General features: G+C 32.9%; 1 protein-coding gene across 1 annotated transcript in view; it reads left to right on the plus strand.

The window, feature by feature from the left end:
• LOC127712865 (ankyrin-3-like) overlaps positions 1 to 18,833 on the plus strand; it is a 61,176-nt gene that overhangs the window by 22,831 nt on the left and 19,512 nt on the right. The window lies entirely within an intron of this gene.

Raw genomic sequence — 18,833 nt, forward strand, 5'->3', positions numbered from 1 at the left:
CACAATAACGACTAAAACATGTAGAATTTTGATGTAAAATTAATTTTCTCATGAAATACCGACATTACAACTTCTAATAAAAACTTCATCACTCGCATTGGCGATTTTGTAACTCACATTTACAGTTTTTTAACCAGCAAATTTAAAAGAAAAATGGTGTTGACGATTTCAATAAATTGCGATACATTTAATCCAAGATATTATTCGTATTTACGCCTAATTATCCCATATTTGCGATTTTTCTACTCATATCAAGGAATTCTATATTTAAATATACAATTCCTTGCTCATATTAACAGCTGAAAAATGTACAATTTCGGTTTAAATTCATTTTCACATGCAGTACCGACTATTTAACTTCTCTATACAACTTCAGAACACATTTTTGCGATATTTTACTCATATTTTCGACTGAAAAATTTAAAATTCAATATTTGAATTCATCGCAACATTAAGATAACGAAAATACATTTTGTTTTCTTTCAAATTCTTAGTTCACATTCGTGATTTAATCCATATTTAAGACTTAAAGGTATAAAACAGATGTTGAACACATCTTTACATCTATTGCCGGCAGTGAAATTTCTGCTTACTTCAAAACTCGTATTTGTGACCTTTTCAAAATTTGTTACAACATAACAACTCACAATACTGAGTCAAAAACTTGCAACTATGAAATTCATACTTCACCAGTAATTCTCATTTAAGGTGTCTTGAAAGCCATTTATCTATAATCAAGTATGACAGTATCTGTATTCTGGCACACAACAATTCTTATCAACCGAAAAAAATAATCGAAACTTTCCAACCCATTGTCTCGGCATTTCTTTATGGCTATGGGTTATAGACTCTGCTTTAATAAATCACTATTAGATAGTTCTACAACGGGATAGCAAAGAATTTCTGGGGTAAGTATTCTAAAAGGCCGAAAAATTCGGTCCGATACTTGGAAAAATGTCACATTCTAAAAAATACGCATTAGGGTTACCAAATTTCCAACCCATTGTCTTGGCAGTTCTTTATGGCTAGTGGGTTATAAACTCTACTTTTATTAATAGCTATTTGATAGTACAACAACGGAATAGAAAAGAATTTCTGGGGTAAGCATTCTTAAAGGCCGAAAAATTCAGTCCGAAACTTGGAAAAATGTCAAATTCTGAAAAATACGCTTTGGGGTCACCCACTTTCCAACCAATTATCGCGGTAGTTCTTAATGACTAGGGATTAGAGACTCTGCTTCAATGAATAGCTTTTAGATAATACTACCACGGGATATTAAAGAAATTGTGGGGTAAGCATTCTAAAAGGATGAAAATTTAGTCCAAAACATGAAAAGAAGCCACATTCCATAAAATACGCATTTGGGTCCCCCAATGTCTAACCAATTGTCTTGTCAGTTCTTTATGGCTAGGGATTAGTGACTGCTTTAATTATAAGCTATTATATAATACTACATTGGGATGGTAAAGAATTTTTGGGGTAAGCATTCTTAAAGGCCGAAAATTTAGTCCGAAACATGAAAAGAAGCCAAATTCTATTAAATACGCATTTGGGTCACCCACTGTCTAACCAATAGTCTTGCCAGTTCTTTATTGCTAGGGATTAGTGACTCTGCTTCAAATAATAGCTATTAGATAGTACAACATCGGGATAGTAAAGAATTTTCGGGGTAAGCATTCTTAAAGGCCGAAAATTGCGTCCGAAACATGGAAAAAAAGCAAAATTCTACAAGATACGCATTTGGGTCACCCACTGTCTTACCAATTGTCTTGTCATTACTTTATGACTAGGGATTAGTGACTCTGCTTTAATTAATAGCTACTAGACACAACATAGAAAACTAAAGACTATAAGCAACACAATACCCACCAAAAACTGTTGGATAGTCTCAGGTGCTCCGGAAGGGTAAGCAAATCCTGCTCCACATGTGGCACCCGTCGAGTGCTTATGTTATTACAAATCCGGTAAAAAGTCTAATTCGGTAGGTCACATTCGTGAAAAGGGAATGGTATTGTAGTTACGACATAAGGAACATATCCGATATCATCTGTGAAACGGTTATTCCATAAAGGTCAACCAACTCGTGATGGCGTCCGTAAAATTTACGAAGGGATGGTTTCACTTTTTGGAACTCTTGGTTTAATAGCTTCTTTGTGAGCAGCAATCCTCTATCAAGGAAATCATGATAGGAAATGCAAGCCCGGGAATATCGTATCAATTGGGAGATATATACTCCGTATGCAGGCGCTGCTGGAATGTTGCTACATAGAAATGGAAAGTTCACAATTGGGAAGCTGAAACCATCTCTTTTGTCGTAAAGTTTTGTTTTCAACCGACCCTCATTGTCAATTTCTAGATGTAAGTCAAGATATGAGGCAGACTGTATCTGTAGTATCCTTTATCTCTAGTTCGATGGGATAGATTCTACATCGGGATAGTAAAGATATAAAATACGCATTGGGGTCACCCACATTCCAATCAATTGTCGCTGTAGCTCTTTATGGCTAGGGATAAAGGAATCTCCTTCAATGAATATCTATTAATGATAGTACTACAACGGGGTAGAATTTAGCTTTTTACCATGTTTCGGATGTTTTGGCCTTTAAGAAGCCTTACAACAGAAATTCTTTACTATCCCGATGTAGTACTATCTAATAGCTATTCATTGAAGCAGAGTCTCTAATCCCTAGCTATGAATAACTACCGAGACAATTGTTTGAAAGTATGTGACCCCAGTACGTATCTTATATAATTTGGCTTTTTTTTCCATGTTTCAGACGAAATTTTGGCCTTTAGAAGGCTAATCTAGACATCCTTTACCATCCCGTTGTAGTACTAACTTATACATGTAGTTCATCATTAAAGCAGAGTCTTTAATCCCTAGCCATAAAGAACTACCGAGACAATTGTTTGGAAAGTATGTGGCCCCAGTGCCTATCTTATAGAATTTGGCTTTTTGACAATGTTTCGGACAAAATGTTCGGCCTTTAAGAAGGCTTACCCCAGAAATTCTTTACTATCCCGATGTAGTTCTATCTAATAGCTACATGTATTCATTGAAGGAGAGTCTCTAATTCCTAGCCATAAAGAACTCCCGAGACAATTGGTTGGAAACTGGGTGACCCCAGTACGTATTTTATAGAATTTGGCTTTTTTCCATGTTTCGGACGAAATTTTCGGCCTTTAGGAAGGCTTATCCCAGAAATTCTTTACTATCCCGATGTAGTACTAACTTATAGCTATTCATTGAAGCAGAGTCCCTAATCCTTAGCCATAAAGAACTACCGAGACAATTGTTTGGATACTGGGTGACCCTATTTCGTATTTTATAGAATTTGGCTTTTTGCCGTGTTTCGGACGAAATTTTTGGCCTTTAAGAAGGCTTCCCCCAGAAATTCTTTACTATCCCGATAAAGTATTTTCTAATAGCTATTTATTGAAGCAGAGTCTTTAATCCTTAGCCATAAAGAACTATCGAGACAATTGTTTGGAAAGTACGTGACCCAAGTGCGTATTTTATAGAATTTGGCTTTTTTTCCATGTTTCGGACGAAATTTTCGGCCTTTAAAAAGGCTTACCCTAGAAATTCTTTACTATCCTGATGTAGTGCTATCTGTTAGCTATTCATTAAAGCAGAGTCTTTAATCTGTAGCCATAAATAACTACCGAGAAAATTGGTTGGAATATGGGTGACTCTGTTGCGTATTTTATAGAATTTGGCTTTTTGTCATGTTTCGGACGAAATTTTCGACCTTTAAAAAGGCTTACCCCAGAAATTCTTTAATATCCGATAAAGTACTATCTGATAGCTATTCATTGAAGCAGAGTCTTTAATTCCTAGCCATAAAGAACTACCGAGACAATTAGTTGGAAAGTGGGTGACCCCAGTGCGTATTTTATAGAATTTGACTTTTTGCCATGTTTCGGACGAAATTTTCAGCCTTTAATAAGGCTTATCCCAGACATTCTAAACCATCCCGATGTAGTACTATCTTATAGCTATTCATTGAAGCAGAGTATCTTCTCTAATCCCTATCCAGAAAGAACTACCGAGACAATTGTTTTGAAAGTGGGTGACCCCAGTGCGTAATTTATAGAATTTGGCTTTTTTCCATGTTTCGGACGAAATTTTCGGCCTTTAAGAAGGCTTACCCCAGAAATTCTTTATCCTGATATCTGTGAAGAGTTTATTTACAATCCCGATGTAGTACTGTATCTAGTAGTTATTCATTAAATTAGAGTCTCTAATCTCGAGCCTTAAAGAACTACCGAGACAATTGATTGGAAAGTGGGCGACCCCAGTGCGTATTTTATAGAATTTGGCTTTTTTTCCATTATTCGGTCGAAATTTTCGCCCTTTAAGAAGGCTTACCTCAGAAATTCTTTACCATCCCGATGTAGTACTATCTTATAGCTATTCATTGAAGCAGAGTCTCTTCTCTAATCCCTATCCATAAAGAACTACCGAAACACTTGTTTTGAAAGTGGGTGACCCCAGTGCGTAATTTATAGAATTTGGCTTTTTTCCATGTTTCGGACGAAATTTTCGGCCTTTAAGAAGGCTTACCCCAGAAATTCTTTACTATCCCGATAAAATAATATCTGATAGCTATTCATTGAAGAAGAGTCTCTAATTCATAGCCATAAAGAACTACCGAGACAATTGTTTGGAAAGTATGCGACCCCAGTGCGTATTTTATAGAATTTGGCTTTCTTTCCATGTTTCGGACGTAATCTTCGGCCTTTTAGAAGATTTACCCCAGAAATTCTTTACTATCTCGATGTACTACTATCTAATAGCTATTGATTGAAGCAGAGTCTCTAATCCCTTGCCATAAAAAACTACCGAGACAATTAGTTGGAAATTAAAGTGGGTGACCCCAGTGCGTATTTTATAGAATTTGGCTTTTTGCCATGTTTCGGACGAAATTTTTGGCCTTTAATAAGGCTTATCCCAGACATTCTAAACTATCCCGATGTAGTACTATCTTATAGCTATTCATTGAAGCAGAGTCTCTTCTCAAATCTCTATCCATAAAGAACTACCGAGACAATTGGTAGGAAAGTGGGTGACCCCAGTGCGTATTTCATAGAATTTTGCTTTTTTCCATGTTTCGGACGAAATTTTCGACCTTTAAAAAGGCTTAACCCAGAAATTTTTTACCATCCCGATGTAGTACTATCTGATAGCTATTCATTGAAGCAGAGTCTCTTCTCTAATCCTTAGCCATAAAGAACTACCGAGACAATTGATTGGAAAGTGGGTGACCCCAGTGAGTATTAAATAGAATTTGGCTTTTTTTCCATGTTTCGGACGAAATTTTCGGCCTTTAAAAAGGCTTACCTCAGAAATACTTTACTATCCCGATGTAGTACTATCTAATAGCTATTCATTGAAGTAGAGTCACTAATCCGTAGCCATTAAGAACTACCGAAACACTTGTTTTGAAAGTGGGTGACCCCAGTGCGTAATTTATAGAATTTGGCTTTTTTCCATGTTTCGGACGAAATTTTCGGGCTTTAAGAAGGCTTACCCCAGAAATTCTTTATCCTGATATCTATGAAGAGTCTATTTACAATCATGATGTAGTACTATCTAATAGCTATTCATTAAAGTAGAGTCTCTAATCTCGAGCCTTAAAGAACTACCGAGACAATTGATTGGAAAGTGGGCGACCCCAGTGCGTATTTTATAGAATTTGGCTTTTTTTCCATTATTCGGTCGAAATTTTCGCCCTTTAAGAAGGCTTACATCAGAAATTCTTTACCATCCCGATGTAGTACTATCTAATAGCTATTCATTGAAGCAGAGTCTTGTCTCTAATCCCTAGCCATAAAGAACTACCGAGACAATAGGTAGGAAAGTGGGTGACCCCAGTGCGTATTTGATAGAATTTGGCTATTTTTCATGTTTCGGACGAAATTTTTGGCCTTTAAGAAGGCTTACCCAAGAAATTCTTTACTATCCCGATGTAGTACTATCTAATAGCTATTCCTTCAAGCAGGATCTCTAGTCCCTAGCTATAAAGAATTACCGAGACAATTGTTTGGAAGGTGGGTGACCCCAGTGAGTATTAAATAGAATTTGGCTTTTTTTCCATGTTTCGGACGAAATTTTCGGCCTTTAAAAAGGCTTACCTCAGATATTCTTTACTATCCCGATGTAGTACTATCTGATAGCTATTCATTGAAGCAGAATCTATAATCCCTAGCAATAAAGAACTACCGAGACAATTGGTGGGAAAGTGGGTGACCCCAGTACAATTTTATAGAATTTGGCTTTTCTTTCATGTTTCGGACGAAATTTTTTGCCTTTTAGAAGGCTAAACCCAGAAATTCTTTATCCTAATGTCTATGATGAGTTTATTTACTATCCCGATGTAGTACTATCTAATAGCTATTCATTGAAGAAGAGGCTCTAATCCCTAGCCATAAAGAACTACCAAGACAATTGGTTGGAAAGTGGGTGACCCCAGTGCGTATTTTATTGATTTTGGCTTTTTTTCTATGTTTCGGACGATATTTTCAGCCTTAAAGAAGGCTAACCTCAGGAATTCTTTACTATCCCGATGTAGTACTATCTAATAGCTGTTCATTAATGCAGATTTTCTAATCCCTAGTAAAAAAAAAACTACCGAAAAATTGGTTGGAAAGTGGCTGACTGCAGTGCGTATTTTATAGAATTTGGCTTTTTTTTTCATTATTCGGACGAAATTTTCGCCCTTTAAGAAGGCTTACTCAAGAAATTCTATACTATCCCGATGTAGTACTATCTAATAGCTATTCATTGAAGCAGGGTCTCTAGTCCATTGCTATAAAGAAATACCGAGACAATTGTTTGGAAAGTATATGACCCCAGTGCGTATTTTATAGAATCTGGCTTATTTTCCATGTTTCGGGCGAAATTTTCGGCATTTAAGAAGGCTTACCCCAGATATTAATTACTATCCCAATGTAGTCCTATCTAATAGCTATGAATTGAAGCAGTCTCTTGTACCTAGCCATAAAGAACTGACGAGACAATTGGTTTAAAAGTGGGTGACCCCAATGCGTATTTTATAGAGTTTTTACATGTTTCGGAGGAAATTTGTCGTTCATAAGAATTTTTTAGCAGAATTCGGATACTATCATACTGTATCATAGATAAATAGTTTTTTAGACATCCTAAATGTGAATAACTGGTCAAGTATCAATTTCAAAGTTGCAAATTTTTGTTTTGACTTAATATTGTGAGTTGTTATGCCGTTAACAATTTTCAAAAGGTCACAACTATGAGTTTGATGTATTTAGTAAACAGTTTAAAATCGTGGGTTAAACATGCATACATACGAATCATATCTGGGACTTCACAAATAACTCTTTGTTTGAATCGTCATGATTTTTTTTAATTGTAAATGCTAGTTATAAAACCGTTATTTAAACTAGATATAGAAATTTTTAAACTAAAGTTAGAAATTTGTGAATGGGATAAAAATCTTTATATTTATTTTATTTTTTTCATACAAAAAAAGTCAAAAACAATGATTTTGAAAAAACTAAAAATTGTCACTCAAGTAGTTTTCCAAACGCAATTGCAAGATAATTGCAGGATGAGAATTGCTGGATAGGTCGACACTAGTGGACCTGGATCACAGATTTAAACTTGAATGCGAGGAAAAGGAACGGTCTATTGTTTCAAATAAATATGTTGGGTCAATTTCTAATTAAGATGGCACTAGTTAAGATTTTTTGGATTTTCAAGACCGTTTTCTTGAATTTCTTTCACAACTTAGTAAACAAGATGTACTTGATATCGTTTCATTGCTTGATAAATAAAGCTTTCGGACAAGATATCTTTCTGTTTGACTGCATCAAAAACTTTTGGTGATAGTAGCAAAGCAAACTGTTTGGATAAAGGCTTTATTATATAAACTTGAAAAAAATGGTATAAAAGGACACTTGTTATGCTTGTCGAAAAGTTACTTGTCTAGACATCTCAGAGAGTCGTCATAGAAGATTTATTATCAAATCATGGAAAATTAAACTCAGTGTGCCTCAGCGGTGTGGTATAAGGACGTTTGTTGGTTTTAATATACATAAATAATATATCTGATAGTATGCCCGGATTCAGAAGGCTTTTTACAGATGGTACTTGTATAGGTCATACTGCAACTGATGAATTTACTTCAAATTCAATGAAAATGCTACATGAACAACAATTAATGTCACCTCACAAACATCTAGGTGTCATATCTAGTTTTAGACACATTTTTTATTCAAAAATTGATCCCATCAATTCTTTTAATTACATGTGTATGCTACAATCATGAAATTAAGAGTTATATCAGGCTTTTTGTTTGTTTTTCAATGCATTATTTGAATATTGTCACGAATAGCGTGGTCAGTCATAGCTTTTTAGTATTATATTATCATCGGTATCTACTGACTGGATTCTGTATTTCTGTATAAGTTCATGTGGTTTTGGAGTTGCCTTTCAGCAATATCTTTTTTCTACTGAGGATTCCATACCACATATTTTGTTGTTTATATTTATAGCTGCTTTGTATATAGTACCTTGGATTAGAATAACTCCTGCTATAGTGTAAATGACTGCATCTGATGTGTTATTGTGAAGCGATAAGATCTGTTAAATTGATTTTCGATAGAATATTTCTAGTGTTTGTTTTTGTTTTTGTTTTTGTTTTTTTTTTTGTCTGGTAGACGAATGTCAATTCCCAAGAAGAGAACAGGAAGTACGTAAATGTGGAAAATATGTAGACATGATATTGGGTTTAGCCCATTTTTTCCATTGGGACCGCCCCACTCACATCAGTGTATACATAGTTCGCCTTGCCTTTGGGATGTTTTAATAATCATGGATGCTGACCTTTTTTTCAAGTTTGAGCTGTGTTTTATGCCAATATGTACAGCTGAATCTGATTGGTTCATTTCTGTATTTTTTTTATTTTAAAGTTGAAGTCTTGTTTCTTTTGATGGTGGCCCGTGCTTTCCTATAACACTTTTGATGGGTTGGGTTGAGTGTTTTTCTTGAGTGCTATAACTCCCAACCGTACTTATCATTGTTCTGAGGTCATTAGGAGAATTGGCAATGAGAGCGACCTCATCTGCACAAGTCGGAGATCCACAATATATATTTCCGATGTAGGTACTACATGTACTAAGACCGCTGTTTTTTAGTTGCTTAAGTATATCATTTATATATACTTTGTACAGTTCAGTGCTAAGTATTCCTCCTTATCTTACTCCTTGTTGTACAGGGAAAGGTTTGGATATTAGACTATTCCATTTACTAGAAGTTGTGACAATAACCGGATTAAGAGCCAGAGGGTTCTACCTCCTCCTGATAGGAATAGTTTACGGTGTAAGCTGTTAAGATTGACTACATCAAATGCAGACTTGGCATCCAATAGAGCAACAAAAACCAGTATCTTTTGGTCCATTGATTCTGAATTGGATTCTAGAAGTATGAGGGAACTGTATAGTGAAGATAACCTAGGAGTGAAACCTCGTTGTAGCCGGTTTTGAAGAATATCAATTATGTTTCTTAGCAATTTTCTCAGTGATATTTCCAGTATGTTCCCAATAATTGGAAGCACAGTGAGTTATCTGTATTTTTTGGCCTCAGTTGATCGGTTACTAGACCAAGGTGTTGCGAGCTTGTTGAAATCTTCGTTCAAAACTTGGAGTAAGTAATTCTCCCTTTGTAGAATAGGTTTTATCTTCTACCGTAAGATTTTTTTTATTCTCCTTGGCGCATTTACAAGTTTATGAAATATTTTGCTGTCTCCTTACATATTACATATACTTGGTAATCATAAAAGATTATCATAGTTATTATAGTAAATAAAAGTACATTTAGCTAGGGTACCTGATGAGGATTTACCAACTTGCCTGGTCGAATGTGATCTCAGAAACACCAGTTGCAATTTTATTAAATCATTGAAATTTCTGTGGTCAGACCTATCATCAGACAGTCTTAAAATTCAAAATTCTTCAAGTCTGACTTCCTATAACCAGACAGTCTTCAAATTTGACATTTCTCAAGTCCGTTATCCCTATAATCCGACAGCCAGTTTCGGCTCACGCGCGGTTACTTGTCTCTGAAATAAATATACTGTACCTAGACATGTAACGTTTCAATATATTTTTTTCATAGAGACGGAGATTTTTTATCTTGTGGTTCGACGGACGTATACTGCTCATAATTAAGACTTTTTCGTCTTCGCACACATAAATTGCGTTATGTTTTTGATGCGTCGGGCCATATGTAGACTTAACTTTGCCATTTAAAAGGTCTCATGTTAAAAAGTTTTAAACTTTCCCATGTAATCATATAATTAATAGGCGTTCACCTGATTCCAATTTCTTTTGCAGAAAACTAGCTCGAACGTCATGTAAAACAAAAAAACTACTAACTTTGCATAATTCAACATCATGCACCTGTGCTTAAAATACTCCCCCCCCCCCCCCCCCCCCCGAAAAAAACGTATAATTTTATCCTGAATTTGTATATGAGTCTTATATAGATTCCCAGTACATGTTAACCGTTAAATACAATTACATTACGGATTTTATATCAAACTAATGAACTGTCACAAACTATTGGACTGTCAGAATTTCAGAGTCGAATTATAGCTACGCTTCCAAAATTTCCAGTAATTAAACCATTTGATTACCAAAGCCTTTAAAAATCCTTTCTAATATAAAAATGTGTAGAGTTGTATTATCTATGCACAGAACAATCTACTAAAGAAAGGTCAAACCAAATTTCAAGAAAGATTACTGTTTACGCCGTATTAAGGCGTATAAAGAAAGTAAAGTGAATATATACTTAAAAGCCCAAAAGGCTACAGATATGGACCATTATGTCGAGGCATATAGGCAAGGGAAACAGTAAGGTTAGCTGGGATTTGTCTAATGAATACAGCTGTTTGTAAAACCTTTTTAAGTTTTCAGCAAGAACTGGCATCCAAGAATAAAATAATTTACAAACTTATCGAAATATGAAGGCGACGTCCAAAATAACCAAATATCAAACTAAGTGTTCGTCTTCAGAACGACCAACAGCTGATCTGCAATATCGATTTGAATATTAAATTCGTGTATTAATTCCTCTTCTATAAAAAAAAGAAATAACTATATTTGGTTAGAATAAAGCTTCTCTTTATTTAGTTGTTTCTTGGCTGATAACAATGTTTCCACAAACAAATATCTACGAAAACTGCATTTAGTGTTCTCTGTTTTCATGAAAATAATGTGCATTATTAGGTAATTGTGACGTCATAACATCCAAATTCTTTTGTAAATCATTCATATTTTCTTGATTTAATGCATTTCCAAACATTGTGTGCAACTTTAAAGTAGTTCTCAACAACTTTATTTTTCAGGGCCAAAACTTGGCTCTAATGCCCCTCCACAGAATATAGGGTCTATAGACTATAGAGAGTATTTAAATTAATAAGAATCATAAAAACAAAACTAATAGTTAGAAAAAATTAATATATAATGCAAGCATTAAACATTTTTATTGATTATTTATGACTTTAAATTACTATAACAACACGAAACAAATGAAATATTCAGCCAAAAGGAGGAAGAGAGAGCCAGTTGTATGAAAAGGAATAACTCTAGTGTTTTGCAACTGAGCTAAAATTTAAAAAAACTAGTGTGGACAATGTATATTCATAACTTGCAAATTTTTGCATACAATTTCCAAATCTATTTCTATGTATTTTATACATGTAAAAATTATTACTTGAAGTTAAAGGTGGGGTAGGGGTGAAAATACATGTTAAAAAAATTCGGCTGATTAATTTTTAGATAGAATAGTGATTTAATTCAGTTAAAAAAGGTCAAAATTGAGACTTTCTGAAGCTGTTAAACGGAATTATAGACCCCATTGACATAGAATTGTCCAATATTTATGGTATAGGTATTGGTCGATGTCCGCTATACAATTTGTATCCCATACCAAAAATGTATATCTTTTTTCTAAAGCTTACATATTTTTTCTTCTGTAAATATAGACAGTCAAATTTCCTATAGGAACTCCCTTTACGGCTAAAACTGTGCCGCTTTTACATGAAGTTTCGTAAAAAAAAATTTCCTAGAATTGAAAATTGATATGCACTACATTTTTAATCAAAGGTCAGGACATAGGGCTCTGCGGCATATTTTCAACATTTATATGCCTAGATTTTCTAAGAGTTTAAACTTAGCCTAAATTCTACACTGCACCTCCCTTTTGGGACTTCCTCAGAATTTAATTTCACCGCTATCATGTGCATTTATACTGGTAACATTCCCAAGTTATGTCTCTATGAGATGAAATATAGAGACCATATCAGGGAACCAGTACCTAAACAAAACAAAATATATATGAATATTATATATCTCCCCAAAAGAGGCGTGGTTTGTGAAACAGCTGTATTTACAAAGTGAAACCTATACTTACATTTATTCAAATAGAAAACTCTTGAAAAGCACTTTTTTATCAGAATCATAGTTTTAAAAAAATCACTGCATATACTCTAACTTTTCTTTTTCAATATATTTTAAACCCAACCCTGTTTCAATTTTTTCAATTCTTTAATTATTGTCAGCTTACCATATATGCATGTTTTCTGACATGAAATGTCTAGAACCTGTTTGAAACTATTCTGATAACAAATTGAAAGCATTGCAGAATACTATAAATGTAAAGTTTATTAGTTAATCATTCCAACTTTCAAGATTATATAAAGTATCCAATCCTACCTCTGTCTCCAGTCCACATCTTACTGTATGCATATTTATTTATGAAAGTTCACAATTTCTTCCTCAAATGGTCAGTTTAGAAATCTTGTCAAAACAAGATCATCTCTAACCATGTATCTAACATTATGTAGCTAATATATGAATTAGAAGTGTTTAAACAAAGCCATATTTGCAAAAGTTGTATGTATGAAGTTACCAGTCTGATGTATGAATTCACTAAACGTTTTATAGAACTGACTGCTAACATCTTTGTTTTTTTGGGGTTTCTTTTTGTTGCATAACTGCCAAGCACAGTTATTGTTTTCTATACAAAAGACCTTTATAATAATAAAGTCATAGCATTTATAGGTTAAATTATCTGTTTTGCCATTGGAGCCTCAAATTTGCTAAATAATTCTGATGCTGTTGTGAATATGGAATATCTAATACATACATAGGATAGAACACACTATTATTAGTTTTATTGAGGTATTTTTGTATTTCTACCTTGTATTTTTTTATGCCGCAGTTACGAAAAAGCACATTCAGGTGTTACGGCTTACTGTTTGGTTATCGACAGGGAAAAATCACACCAACAACAACATTCATCAAAGATCTATAAGTTTCAATGACTGCATAGAGTAAATATAAGCACTTCTAAACAATTTGTATTAAAATATGCATATATTATGAATTTACTTTGCATTCAGGGCTTTAAGTAAACTATGCATACTGTATACTGTGAATTTATGCTGAGTCATCATAGTTAAGGCCCAGAATTTTCTCAATCTGCATGAAGTATTAATAAAACTTTATATTTGAGTTAATTTTATTAAAATCTCTGAGATAAACCAGATTTCGTGAAATTCTATATGTTCTCTTTTTTCATCCAATATAGGTTGCACTTCTGTACATGTAGACAATGCAATTTTCCATAGGAACTCCCTTTACGGCTAAAACTGTGCCACTTTTACTATGAAGTTTTGTAAAACATTATATCCTGAAATGGAAAATTGATATGCACTACTATGTTATTCAACGGTCAAAACATAGGGCTGTGCGGCATATTTTCAACATTTATATGCCCCGAACTTCTAAGAGTTTAAACTAATACTTAAATTCCGCACTACCCCTCCCTTGACTTTGGGTCTTCATCAGAATTCAGTTTCACCGCTATCATGTGCATTTAAACTGGTAACATTCCCAAGTTATGTTTCTATGAGATGAAATATAGAGATCATATCTTGGAAGCAGTACGTAAACAAAACAAAATATCTATGAATATTATATATCACCCCAAAAAGGCGTGATTTGGAAACAGCTGTTTTTACACAGTGCAAACTATTAGTAATAGGTCAACCATATTTGATGTATGGAATGATTTTAAGGTGTACATGTCTGTGTTGGAGTGTTCCTCAAACCTGACCTCATTTCAATATTTTTCGGTCAGTGCGAAAAATGTTGTTGAGTTATTTTTTCAGCTACACATACCATAGACAAAAAATAACTATATTTGGTGCATAGAATGCTGTTTGACAGGGTTCATTGGATTCATTTTAGTCTAAGATACAGGATTTTTGATTCAGCCATGATGAATCTGTGATTCCTCCGGATTTTGAATCTAAGAATTCTAAGTTGAAGACATATCCTGAAACTAATAATGTGTTTTTATGACTTGCAGAAACCATTTTAATCATCTACTGCCAACTTTTGACATGTTATTTTCCCTAAAAATAAGACAATATTGGCAACACAGCTACTTTATTTTAGATAAACTCTTGCACATAGTTCCTTTGTAAATCAAAATTTATAATAAATTACTACTTATGAATTAATGTCAAAAAGTAATACATTATCAGTATCTTATGATTGTTTAATTATAAGTTATTGAATAAAATACAAGATGTGTATTGATATCAAAGTTGAATCCCACACTTTTTTTAAAATGCTATTATTCCAATTCTTTCCTTAGGCAAATAAGAAGACTGAACCAATACAGTATGATAGACAACTGTCACTATTAACAAACTATTTCACTCAAAGGTGGGAGTACTAATTGGAATCATTATCACTGCAATGCCAATCTTAATTGACCATAGTTAATATCTCTTGTGTTTCATAATTGAATACACACTTTATTACACAACTAACTTAATGCACTTGACCTCAATAATATACCTATAATTACTTTTGATCTACACTACATAGAATTATTCTGCACATTATATCTCAAAGATGAATGATTAAGGATAAATCAGATGCATTTTTGGGCAAAGAAAAGGCACAAAAAATATGTATAAAAATGCAAACAGGGTCAATTTAACTAATAAAATAAATGTTATAATAATCCAATGTTATCAATAATTTATATTAACTCAAGTTACAATTATTCTCAGTTTGCTGGAATCAATAAACAAATGTGCATAACACTAACCTGGGCATTTATTGGTTTATTCCCCATTATATTGCTATTAAACAGTGTGAACTATTTGTACATGTATTTGAACAGAATTTTTTTTCTCAATGAAGAATGAACACCAATTTAAATAAAACTGTAGTTATTAAAGTTTTGTTGTTAAAAAGTGCATTTTAAATGCCTTTTTCTTGAAATTATTATGTCAAACTTCAATAAAAAATATACTACACCTTGATTTGAAGATTTCTATTTCCAATAATGTCAAAATCATTTAATTTAAAAAAAGAACATATAAAACACATAAAAATCAGTACACCTTAATGAAATTGAAATATCAAAAGAATTTGTATTAATATTAAGAAATTCTTCATCTTTTGAAATTGAATGCAATTTTTTTTAGTAGTTTCATGAAAATGATATTGAATTCTTCATATTTAGTGTCATATAATGTTTTTATTTAAAATCATTAATCCATCCTAAAATCAATCAGAAACATTGCAATGTTTAAACATAGAAATATTCATAAAAGCAACCATTAACAAGTGAATTTAGTGAAACAAGCTTGATTTATCAACTGAAAAAAAAAACAATTATCATTTTGAATTAAAGTGAGATATATCAAGTTTTTTTTTGTTCACCAAGATGCCTGAGAATATAATTTAAAATTATGCACACTACTCTTCCGGTCTTTCCGTCAGTGACCTCGATTGATTTTATTGTCAGAAGCTCTTTGGAAGAAGTACATTTTTTTCTGAGAATTTCATGAGCAGAAAGGATGACTTTAAAAAGGAAAAATAAAACTGGTATTTTTTTGTTGTTAAATTATGAAAAAGGATGACATGTTCTACATTTCAATCCTTGTCTTGTGTGCTTTTTTATCAGTTCCTTGGTTTTTTCTCTGTTAAAAGTGTTAAAGCACGAGTTCAAAGATTTAGGACTTAAATCACTTATCAAAAGTTGTGATGTTTGACAATCATGTAGTACCTGTGGAATAGCATTTACTTGCTCTCTAGGAGCACCCGAGATCTCCAAAAGTGTTTTGTGGGGTTTGTGTTGTTGCTCATTCTATAGTTGTCTATGTAGTTTTTTTTGTCTTTCGTCATCTTTACCTTATTGACATGTCGTTGTCAGTCTCTTAGACTCCTAGAGTATTATATGTCTCCTTGGTATCTTCTGCCTCTTTTAATTGAATTTTTATCTTCAAAAGCTAGTTAATTTTTCAAATGGCATGTTGTTCATACTGTTTAATTCATTATTTGATATTTAATAATTCTACATACATGTTCACTGTTCACTGTTTATGACATATTATGCTCTCCTGGTACAGTTATTTATTATGTGTATTGAAAGATAATCAAAATTCCCCAAAACAAATAATCTTACCACCAACATATTATTAAATGTTAACAAATCAGTCAATCACAGTTGCAAAAAGAGTTATATTTTATGTGTGAGATAAGTTTCAATAGTAAATAATAAAAATATGGGTTTAAAGCATTTTTCCCTAACTATTGTTATATTTCAGCTTTACACAATTACAAACTTCAACTACAACAGAATTACAAGATGTTTGTCCATGGTGTTGATTGCAAAACAGATATAGCTGATTACCTCTACCAAGAGGATGTTTTTAATGATGAAGAAAAAGAGGAAATTTGTAATTCATTTCTTACTCAACAGGAGAGTAATAGACTTTTATACCACAAATTGTTTCGCAAAGGTGAAGATGCATACAAACACCTTCTTGCAGCTCTTAGACATGGGCAATATGAGGATGTTGCTTCAAAAATGGAGGAGACAGAATTGTCAGATCAAGAAATACAATTGTATCAAATAGGTAAATATAGCAAAGTCTGAAATTAATATTGTACTTTGTCTTTTAAAGTATATGCATCTAGCAATTTTTATATAAATATATACACCAGAGAACTTTGCGTGTATGAATTTATAACATGTATAAGGTACCGGATTCATTTATTTTCAGGGATATCAATTTTCATTGATAAAGAGAAAAAGACGTGCATGTGATATGTAAATTTGTGGGTCGCTGTTTCAAAAATGAAAAAAACAATTCAAATACGTACTAAATTTTTGGATCTCTGAATAATAATAAAAAAAAACCACAAAGAGTAGTATATCACGAATAAAAATGTATCCACAGTATGCGTAACCTTAAATTTTAAAATTGTTCTAACCAACTATATACTGTTAAAATTTAATTGAATAGAACATTTTAAGAAAAACATATTTAAATGCAGACTTATGAAAGATGATGTTTCCATCTTTTCGTACATGTACGTCAAAATTAAAGAAAGTTCCTCTTTCTCTTGGTCACATGGTTTCTCTGTATAGTAACTTAATTTGCTAAAAACACAGGGGACAAACTTAACACATGATTCAATTGAAAAAAGATTTGTTACCAAATATGTTTAGTGCAAAAGGGGTGACCTAAGTCTGTTTAAACAAAAAAACATTGACAAATCAGAATAAAGAGAGGAAAGAAAGGCGTGTGACTTGAAATATTGACGCTTCAATTATAAATATTGAAAGTTTTTAGAAGATTTTTTTGTTAAACCCTATCACTGACAATGCACCCTATCACTATTTGTCCGCAATTACTGGACATCACAGAAGTTCCCTGAAAAGTTTTACGTCACAAGAGAAAACGAGTGACGCCATAAAGGAAAAATTATTGTTGTATGACAACAATAGTCGGAGTGTCGCAGATCCCCAAATAGAAATAAGGTCTATAGTATCTGTAAAAAGGGGATAACATGTTTGAAAACAGATTCAAGCTAATACAAATAAATATCTACTCGTTAATTCTTTATAATTTGGTACAGTGGCACAATATCTCTGCATTCAGTTGTCTTTAAGAAATTGGAAAAAAAAAGCTTTGATTGGACATAAAATATCATTTCCTGGGCAAACAAATCATCCATACAATGTTAGCATTGCTCTGCTTGGCGGAATTCATTTTGTTTTCCTGAATTACCTGTAATCTAAGATTGGTAGACCAAGAAAATGCGTTGCACGAACAATTTAGATTTAATTAATTCTTGTGTTCATATGTTGAATAGTTACTCTTTTCTTCCGTTAAACAATGAGGGCATTTGATTTCATATGAACACTGATGTAAAAGTATAACATTCATGTCTGGTGACTATATACACGATACAGTTTACATGGTCAACAGAGATCTAGAACATCCCTAGTCTTCGTGTAAGGCTAAATATTTTTTTACATATGGTTTTATTTAATAGAAGGGACTTACCGTTTAGAATTTTCCTTGGAGTTCCGTACATTTGTTATTTTACTTTATGCTTACATTGTGTAAATAAAATGGTGTATGCATTTTGACGTTTTGCCACTTTTCCGTAAGATGTGCCTGACATTATAAAAATTCACTACAGGAATACAACTCTTCAAAACATGTTATAGATGTGTTCAATTTCACTAATTTTACATGCTTTCATAGAATTGTGCATCAAAGGAAATATAATTTGGTTATTTAATATCAGAAAGACAAATCATATATCATTTATCTTAGCTTTAAATAGAATTTGAGTTTTAGTGAAGAATGGATGGCCTTTCTTTTCATTTTGAGGATGATTATTGTAAATTAACCGAAACCTTCCAAGTCTGTGTTGGGTCATCTTTAGGCATATATAGTAGATAACAT

Source organism: Mytilus californianus, unplaced genomic scaffold (genome assembly GCF_021869535.1).
Source record: "Mytilus californianus isolate M0D057914Y unplaced genomic scaffold, xbMytCali1.0.p SCAF_8, whole genome shotgun sequence".
NCBI lineage: Eukaryota > Metazoa > Mollusca > Bivalvia > Mytilida > Mytilidae > Mytilus > Mytilus californianus.